Source organism: Gekko japonicus, unplaced genomic scaffold (assembly GCF_001447785.1).
Source record: "Gekko japonicus isolate JY-2015 unplaced genomic scaffold, Gekko_japonicus_V1.1 scaffold493, whole genome shotgun sequence".
NCBI classification, from domain to species: Eukaryota; Metazoa; Chordata; class Lepidosauria; order Squamata; family Gekkonidae; genus Gekko; species Gekko japonicus.
The window spans coordinates 158,897-168,355 of NW_015175371.1; positions in this window are offsets into that span (position 1 = coordinate 158,897).

Sequence of the window (9,459 nt, forward strand, 5' to 3'; positions counted from 1 at the left end):
TGGGGGGAGGGCCTCCAAACTGGGGGATCCCCTGTCCCCAATTGGGGATTGGCAACCCTAGAATTCCATCAAGAGAGCTCTCTGATTGGGTTTGAGAGCTGATGTCAGGGGGCAAAAAACTTTAACTAGGCTGTGGGGAAGAGGGAAGCCATGCTAACTTTTTGATTTTCTGACGCTATTGCTCTGACTATGTTATGCTACATCACGATGAACAGCTGCATAGAGAATGCTTATGCCTCTAGCTTGGACTCTAGTATTCTAAGAAGGTGTGCCATCTAATACCAGTTATTGAATATATTAGATAGAAAGTTAATTTTGTTATTTTCTTGCCATTGAACTGCAGAGACTGTGTTGCATAGTGATATCTTGTTTTTAAAAATCTATCCAATAAACCTTTATAATTTTTTACAAAGGTCTGTTTACTTGTGTGCACATAACCTTGAGCACCCATGGGCCTGGGTGCTGCTTACTTGCAAAATAAGTGGTAACTCAGGGGGGGACCCAGGCTTGGGTTCTTAACTGTTAAGTATTTTAAAATACCATACATAGGGTGTACTGATTTCTGCAAGAGACAGTCTAGACTGCTGGTTTCTGTTCTAATCCCAGTTTCTAATTTCCCTACTTGTCTGGCTTGCTGAAATCTGCAATTGTATATTAAGGGCATAAACAGATAGGAGCCCAGTAATACTGTACTACAAGTGAGGAACCCAGAAGAAACTTGCAGGGACCAGAGAAATACATTTCAATCTAGCCTTCTAAATGATATTATATTTTAATATTCTCTGCATCTCATATATATATATATACACATTGGGCACCTTCTGGCTCTCCCATTGGCTGTGCTTCATCAGCCACTGGCCTATCAAACACCACTCAAGAGTACTCGCGTGCCATTAGCTGGGTGCTGGGTCTGCTTCTTTCCCCCACCCACTGCCATTCCGTGTCTGAATAAACTGCCAAAACTGCTGTGCAGCTCACTTTCCCCTCAGTGGCTATTGCTAGGCAACCAAGCTTGGTTCTGTCAGTAAAAAGGCAGGGGCAGTTAGCCCTTTCCAGGGCTACTTTGGCCTTTTGGGGAACTCATTGGGGCCAGTCCTGACTAGGGTTGCCAGCTCCAGATTGGGAAATTTCTGGAGATTTTGTGGTGGAGGCCAGCGTTTGGGCAGGAGAGAGGCCTCAGCTGAATAGAATGCCATAGAGTCCACTCTCTAAAGCAGTTATTTTCTCCAGGGGAAGAGAGAGATCTGTTGTCTGGAGTTCAGTTGTGATACCAGGTGACACCACAGCCAGCGTGGCATAGCAGTTAACGCTTCAGAGCAGGGTCTGCCAGACCCAGGTTCTTGCTATGGAAGCTGAATGGATGATTTCAGACCAGTCACAGACTTTCAACCTAACCTACCTAACAGGGTTGTTGTGCAGATCAAAAGGGGGAGAGGAGAATGATGTGAGCTGCTTTGGTTCCCACTGCGGAGAAAGCCTGTATTCTTCCTAGGTAGAGGCTGCAGGGAGAGGGGGAAGAGATGTAAAGCTGAAGTCAGAGGGGCAGATAAAGGTAGGTTGATGGCTGTCTGGGAAGGAGATAAGGTTGCCACCTCCAGGTTGGGAAATTACTGGAGATTTGAGGGGTGGAGCCTGGAGAGGGTGGGGTTTGAGGAGGTGTGTAACCAGACAGGTACATTGCCATAGACTCTGCCCTCCAAACCAGCCATTTCCTCCTGGGGAACCATTGTTGCCAATCTCTAGGTGAGTGGAATTCCAAAAACAACATCTGTGACAAAAATAATGAAGAGTCAATAAATGATACATTGTAAAGACCTTGGGTTCTGTTATTAGAGAGTCAACATGGAATGTTTCCTTCAAGAGCTGATAAGTAGTTATTGATAAGAATTGTGATTGCTACATGCTCAGATAAAGCAAATATTGTGAAACGAATTGTTTACATTGCACAGCATTCGTTAGCGTGTGAGCAATAGTAGAAGATAATTTTCTACAGAATTACTACAGTAAATGTTTCTGCATCATATCTTTATTGACTCTTCATTATTTTTGTCATGGATCTTGTTTCTGGAACTCCACTTCCTCCCATGATCTTTCATTTTTGGCTTCTACTCAGTCTCTAGGTGAGGGCTGGAGATCACTCAGAATTACAACTGCTCTTCAGGTGGCAGAGATCAATTCCCCTGGAGAAAACAGTGGACTTGCCGTCATTATACTCTGCTGAGGTTGCCATAGCAAATTGACACTGAGTGGCCAAGGCTGGGGAACCCACCCAGAGCCTCTTTCTACAGCTTGTTGTATTTATTTCCAAAACGAGCCTTATTCTTAATTACATTATATTCACTATTCCAATCTACTATTTCAAATAAGAAATACACTAAAATAAAGAAGATTTATAGCCGTTCTTTGTGACAATACAGATGTAAGGACTGGAAATACAAATGTAAGTACTGAATGAGTTTAACATATGTAGTGAGATAAGAAACCAATATCTTTTTTAAGTCCTGGGGGGTTGTTCCAACGATTGTAATAACTTGTAATTCAGTAATTATCCTTTCCAGTCTGTTCCTGAAGTTCTGGTTTGGTGATAGAGGAGATATAACACTGTACCTCAAAGAATAGGATGCTGTTAATTACCTCCATGCTTGAAAGAAGATGGATGTAGTGTAACACATGGTCTTAGTTAATTAGTCTTAGCATCCCACAATTAATAAGGATACAATTATATGTCAGTGTCCAATTTTGATATATGTATTGGTCTCACTGTGTCCCCCCAGATTGAATCCAAACACATGACAACCATATAAACTTAGCTTGTTATTCCTGTTTGGCTCTCACATCTGTTAAAACATCTTAATTATGTTGTATGATAATTTGCTGTTCACCCTCTATCAGTATGTCTGAACTGATAACTTCCATTTCAATGTGTCTGGGGAAGTGTGCATGCACATGAAAGCTCACACCTTGAATAAAACTTTGTTGGTCTTAAAGGTGCCACTGGACTCAAACTTCGTTCTGCTGCTTCAGACCAACAGAGCTACCCACTTGAATAGATGGTTTTCCCTGGAACAGTCTTTTCTAGGAATCTTAGAAAACCAGTGTTTCTGGTGATTCCTTGAGAGACATGACATCATTTCCAGTGACATCATGCCATAGGCTGGACAGCCATTTAATTTTTCCCTCTTCTATCACCAGTCAGAGTAGTGGTAAGAAACAGGAAGTGGGGGCAGGTCATCCCCTCTCTCACCATGGGACTTGCAGACCTATTATCAGGAGAGCTTTCCTTTCATTTATTAGCTTCATTGACCTGAGGTCTTAAGCCAAGCATACAAACAGCTACTATAAAACACATTACATATAATCCTGTCCTTATATATAAATGTGTTTTCACATGGCAACATTCTATGCTTGCCAAAATCAGTTGACTGCCTGAACTGCCCATCAGAAGGTATGCCTGAGCCGTGCCCACAGAGTCAGATCCTGCCAACACTCCAATTCGAACAGTTTACCTCAGCAGCCAAGCAGCCATTTGCCTGACCAGCCTTCTTCAGCCATCAGGAGAAGATCAGTGGAGGAGCAGCCATGGCCATTTGCCTGCCGACCATTCTTCAGCCCTCTGGAGAGCCTTGCAGCAGGTAGGGCCCATCTCCCCCACCCCAAGCTGGATTCTGAGGCGAGCCAGCGGGGCATGCTTTGGGGGGTGGGAGGCCCATGGCCAGCCTACCTGGGCCAGCGGGGTCTGTCTGGGGGGGGGGGAGGCATGCGGCTGGCCTGTTTCCCTGAAACCATCCAGCCCTAAACTATCTTGCTGGAAAACATTCCTCAGGCACACTTCTCTACCATAAATGACAACTTTCAAAACTATAGACATTTCACAACACTCATTTCTGAAGACTCCTCCTTCTCATTCCCGTGTAACCTTCTGAGACTTTCATCATGACCACTCACTCTCAACCCACCTTCCCTTGAGACCTCTGCTCTAACAGGGTGGACAGTGCGACCACAACCACATTGAATGACATGGACATCCAACATAAAATGACTTCGCAGACTGCCCAGTTGTTGACACTACTCCACAGACCCCTGTGTGCAACATTTTCTGGCCCACATTGTGTGACTTTGGACGCTGGCTATTGTGTAACATAAGGTATGTGAGACTTTACTTCCACATTTGTATCTTTCACTTACAGACTGCTAATATTTACTTTACCTCCTTCCAGCCTATGCATTTGTTACACATCACATCTTTCTAGAGCTTGTTGTATTGCTTTTACAACGACTTTACTGCTAGTTACAAAATAATTTAGACCAAACATTTTTTACAATTAAAAACTAATAAACATACTCATAAACAATATTAATAGACAGCATTTTATAAACTTCCATAAATTCTATAAAATCCCAAGATATTATGTAAATTGGTTTTTAAAAAAATTAAATTTATATACATAAAACTACCTACAGCATTTCAAAGCCGCTTTAAAAATAGCACTATCGATAGATATTTTTCCACCAAGTGAGTTGTTTCAGGGTCCTCATCTGCTAGCAATATGGTTATCAGGAGAGCTATATTCTCACAAAAGGAAGCACAATGCAAGATAATGGTCAGGATACCTGGAACTTCATCTGTTTCAGCTCATGCTTTGTAAATTGTAACTACTGGAACCAGCATCTCTGAAAAAAAATGATGCATCCCTCACGTTTGCATGCCCACATTCCTCCCCTGGAGGAACTTCACAGATTTTGAGTCCCAGTTATACTGTATACATTTTCTTGTCACAAAGAATGAGTTGTGCAGACAACCTACTAGCATAGATAGGGTGTATGTGTATTTTGAACTGGATATGTTGGGATTGAACCTATGGGGCCTTATGGGTTCAAAGTGTCGAGCTATGCACCCTCATATGTGCAACAGTATACATTTTTGAATAATTATTCTGCTGTTGGAAATGACTCTGTTTTTCGTTGTCTCAGGTAGCTCATCCAATGGAAATTCCTGCTTTCTGGATCCTGCCCTCTGTTTCAAGAAGTAGTATCTATGTAGTCTTGGTTCTCTAAACCTTTTTCAGCTCTGTTGTTTGGCAGATTTTGCTTATTTCCTGACTATTCTTCTTCGTCACTTTCTAATTTCTCAGTTGCTTCCCATACACAAAACATGCTTGAATTCATTGCAGCCTTTCTGACCTGGTAATGTTTAAGACTGAATTCCCTGTTTTGACTGCTAGCTCAATTGCTGTCAGAATGACATGCATCCCTATCACACCCTTATGTTGTTTGTTAGATACGAGACTCAGGCAGCAGGTGAACAGTGATTAACAGCTTCATTGAACACGAAGTCAGAAGAACCAGAACGAGACAAATCAATGGGGCAACAGACTCCTTTTTAAACAGTCCGGGCTTGGCAAGCCACGCCCACATGTCGGCTAAGGTCCAATCAGAAACTGTACATAAAGACCAATCATTTCTCTTCCCTCCAGAACTTCCTTTTGTTCTGATAGGTCAGTTTACAATACCTTTCAGACTTCAAGCTCAGTACATTCATTCCATTCCATTATATTACATACATAACATTGTTCAACATATTTAATAAGATTATTTTACATATAGTTCTTACAAAGTGAGGTACACAAAAGAACCCCTGTGATTAGACATGGCCATGTGGTATACATTGACCTTCTGCTTATTAAAACTGATATGTGCATATTTTACAGTACTGTAAAGCAATATGCAGATCTATTTTAAATCAGTGGCGCCTTAGGCCAATTTAATTGACCAAGTAATAATGTTTAAATTGACCTGGGTAATGTGATCCTTAGGCCATGATGCTGTACTTTTCTCTTCAACAGAATTATCCTTACATTTTCACACCATCGCAGCTAAGATTTTAATATTAAGAAGATGAATGTTAAGTAGAGCCTGTCCAAGGAAGACTGGAAATAGGTTTTATTGGCTGTAATGGAAATTACGCATACAAGGTTTGATAGTGGCATAAGGTGAGAAGTGACAAACTCTTCCATGGCAAATACTGGATCTATTGGAAGATAGTTGAGTTTTTTGTGTATTTATTAGTGCCATATTCATTCATGACATGGACTTATAAACCTTTTAATTCTAGAAGAGAAACTGCTTCTGTCAGACTCATTTTGTCTAATATTCCATGTCACAAAAGTAAAGAAAATTAGAAATTGAGCTTGGTAGTTTAGCAGCATTTTTGAAGTCTGTAGTGTATGAAATGGAGTTCTGAGTATCATTTCTATTGGCAGATGCCCTTTATGGGTCATAAACCAAGTTATTAATGCAATCTGGGTTTTTTTAAAAAAATGAAACATTAGTAGTCATGATAACAAACCCAATCTGCCTTTGCTAGAGTAAAAATAAACCCAAAACTGTGCTTTGAAAATCAATGAATTTGTACACTTCACTTTGCTCCATGCAACTGTCATTACAGAGCCATGTCAATCAGAGCAGTTATAAAGGGTGGGACTCAAGATGTACATCTATTAATGCTCTGTGCTATATACAAAAATCACTGCTTAATAAAAATAGTTTCGGGATATTATAAAAAAAATCTGCTACCAGCTATTGATCTGTATGGAACTTTTTTGTTGTTGTTTTGTTTTTGTATTTTCCAAATAAAGTCATACATTGGTTGCTACTCAATTCCCCCTAATAAAAATTATGAGAAGGAAAACAGTTGCTGTGTAAGACTGAATCCATTTTTCTGCTGGTAAAGAAGGGAGGATTACCAGAAATGCCATGCTGCGGTTCATGGAAAAAAATCATATGACTATAACAAGGAGGGTAACTAGGTGAGATTAAGAGAGGAAAAACTGGCTGCATCCAACCTACCATCACCTCTTAATATTTCACTTAGATACAAGGTTCTGGCTCAAAAATAGTAGATGGAAAGTGCCCCTTTTCCTCTCAGGGTCAGCAAATCTAGGCATAATTGGTATTTATATAAACCAGTTTCCATATTGCCACTAGATGGGGAAACAGTTGCAATAACACCCCCAAAAGATGCACAACCATATTGTGCTGAAGTTTCTGGAAGGGACCTGGTATATCTTAGGGGTGTCAACCTCCAGGTAGGTCCGGGAGATCTCCTGGAATTACAACGGATCTCCAGATGGCAAAGATCAGTTCTCCTGGAGAAAATGACTCCCTCAAAGGATGGACTCAATTTCCCAACACAGAGCTGGCAACCCTATACTGTGGTTGCAGTACTGTAAGGTAATAGTGCATTTTTTCTAATCCAGCCCTGGGAAGGGCTCCGGGAAGCAGAGGGCTGCAGGGAATATGTATGGATTGTGTTTATCAGCTGAGCTATCTGCTCATTTCTACATTTTTGCAGGCTGATTATATGTATTTTTATTTGAAAATAAGGTAGAACTGAAATCAGTTTCCAAGTAAGTGTGCATAGGACAGCAGTGTTAATCCAACGGACATGGCTAAACCTAAGCAAATACAATTGCTACCTCATTATTATTATTGTTGTTGTTGTTAATTTGTTTTTTTTAATTAACCATACTGTTTTTCTTTGACTCATCACTCATCTTTTTCCTTCCCTTTAATAGCAACATGGTTTGCAGAAATCAGCAGATGAAGCTTTTCAAAGTTAGCAGAGGAGATAAGTTTCATCCCCTGCTATCAACTGCAGATCAACTTTATGTTAAAAGCACAGTGATAATCCCTTAACATTCTCGAGGAACTTAAAGTATTGCAGCTAAAGGGGGAAGGGATATAAAAATGTGAATAAAATTAACATGGTACTTAATAGAAGAAGCTTTATCAAGTTAATTTTTTGTCGCAGATCCGGAAGCTGCAGCTGGTGCAGAATGCTGCAGCCAGGCTGTTGATGGGTCTCTCTAGGAGGGACCATATTCAGCCTGTGCTGAAAGCGCTGCACTGGCTGCCAATAGCATACCGGATCCGCTTCAAAGTGCTGGTTCTTACCTATAAAGCCCTATATGGCCAGGGTCCAGCCTACCTGAGGGACTGCCTTGCCCCACATGTTCCCCCAAGAGCACTACAGTCGGGGGCCCAAAATTTGTTGGTCATCCTGGGTCCCAAGGATGCCAAACTAGCTGCGACTAGGGCCAGAGCTTTTTCGGTGGCAGCTCCTACCTGGTAACGCACTCCTGGGGGAGATCCGGGCCCTGTGGGACCTTGTGCAGTTCCGCAGGGCCTGCAAGACAGAGCTCTTCTGCCAGGCCTTTGAGTAGGAGCCGCTGCTTCATTATACCACCATCAAGGTATCTTAAAGGATGCATCGACAAGGCCCGAGGAAGAACCTGGAAATTGTAGAAGATCTGATAAGCTGTCGCCATTGGCCACGTACACCATGGAAGTACCATCTGGAACTGTGGTGATACCATCTTGGACTTAGGATACTAGTAATGGATTGAGTACTGTGGTTTTAGTGTTTGGATGTTTTTACTATGTTTTAATATGTTTTTACCTGTGGCATGGCTAATGACCTTGCCTCTGTTAGCCGCCCTGAGCCCACTGGGAAGGGCGGGATACAAATGTGAAAAATAAAATAAAAATAAATAAATTACTTGTAAAATATACAAGGATGTGGTAAAATGTAAGCTTTAAACATAGTTAAATAGTGTGAAGCAAATATTTACTGTTCTTTACAGATGATAAGTAAGCTATTTAGACTTTGAAGTCCTTGTTTCTTATAAAATAAAACAAAATCCTCTTGGTCTTTACCTGGCTCACACTGTAAACACCATAGAAAATCAGATGGTATATACCTACCAGTGGATTATTTATGTATTTAGGATTTGTTTTCTGTGGTCATGGGAAATGCAGTTATTATATAAAGCAGCACTTATATGGCTTAGGCATTCTGGAAGACATATTTTACAGAATATCCATTTAAGAGGTAATAGCTGCAACAAGTGTTTGGCCTTTTGATCCAGAATACTGTTTGTCATGAATATTGGATGTTACAGTTTCAAACCCCTTTGAAATGCACTTTTAACATGTTTGACTTGCAGACATTTTCCATTGATCAAAAGTTTCACAACTCCTTTGAAGTTTTCAGAAGTGCAGCCATTAATTAAAGACAGCTGTCTCACACCAGTTGTTTCCTGTGACCCACAATTAGCTACTCCCACTTAATCTACTACAGACTGTGATATGCAAGACTGAGCTTGGCACTCTGAGCTAGGGAATCTTGACTTCATCTTCATTCTTCTAAATACTGAATGTGAGTGACATGAAAACTCTCTGAAACTGTGCAGTTGTATCAGAGGAATAAGGAGAACTGCCTAAGTGTAAAAAGCACTGGAAGGCTAATTGCTTTCTGCAAAGGGAAACTTTGAGTGCATTGCATTTGAATGTAATTTTGTGCAATAAGTTGAAATATTATGATTTTGCCAACAGTAAGGCATGCTGTGGTTCCAGGTCATTAGTATATGTGCTTCATTGATGTTCTTGGTATAGGGTTAC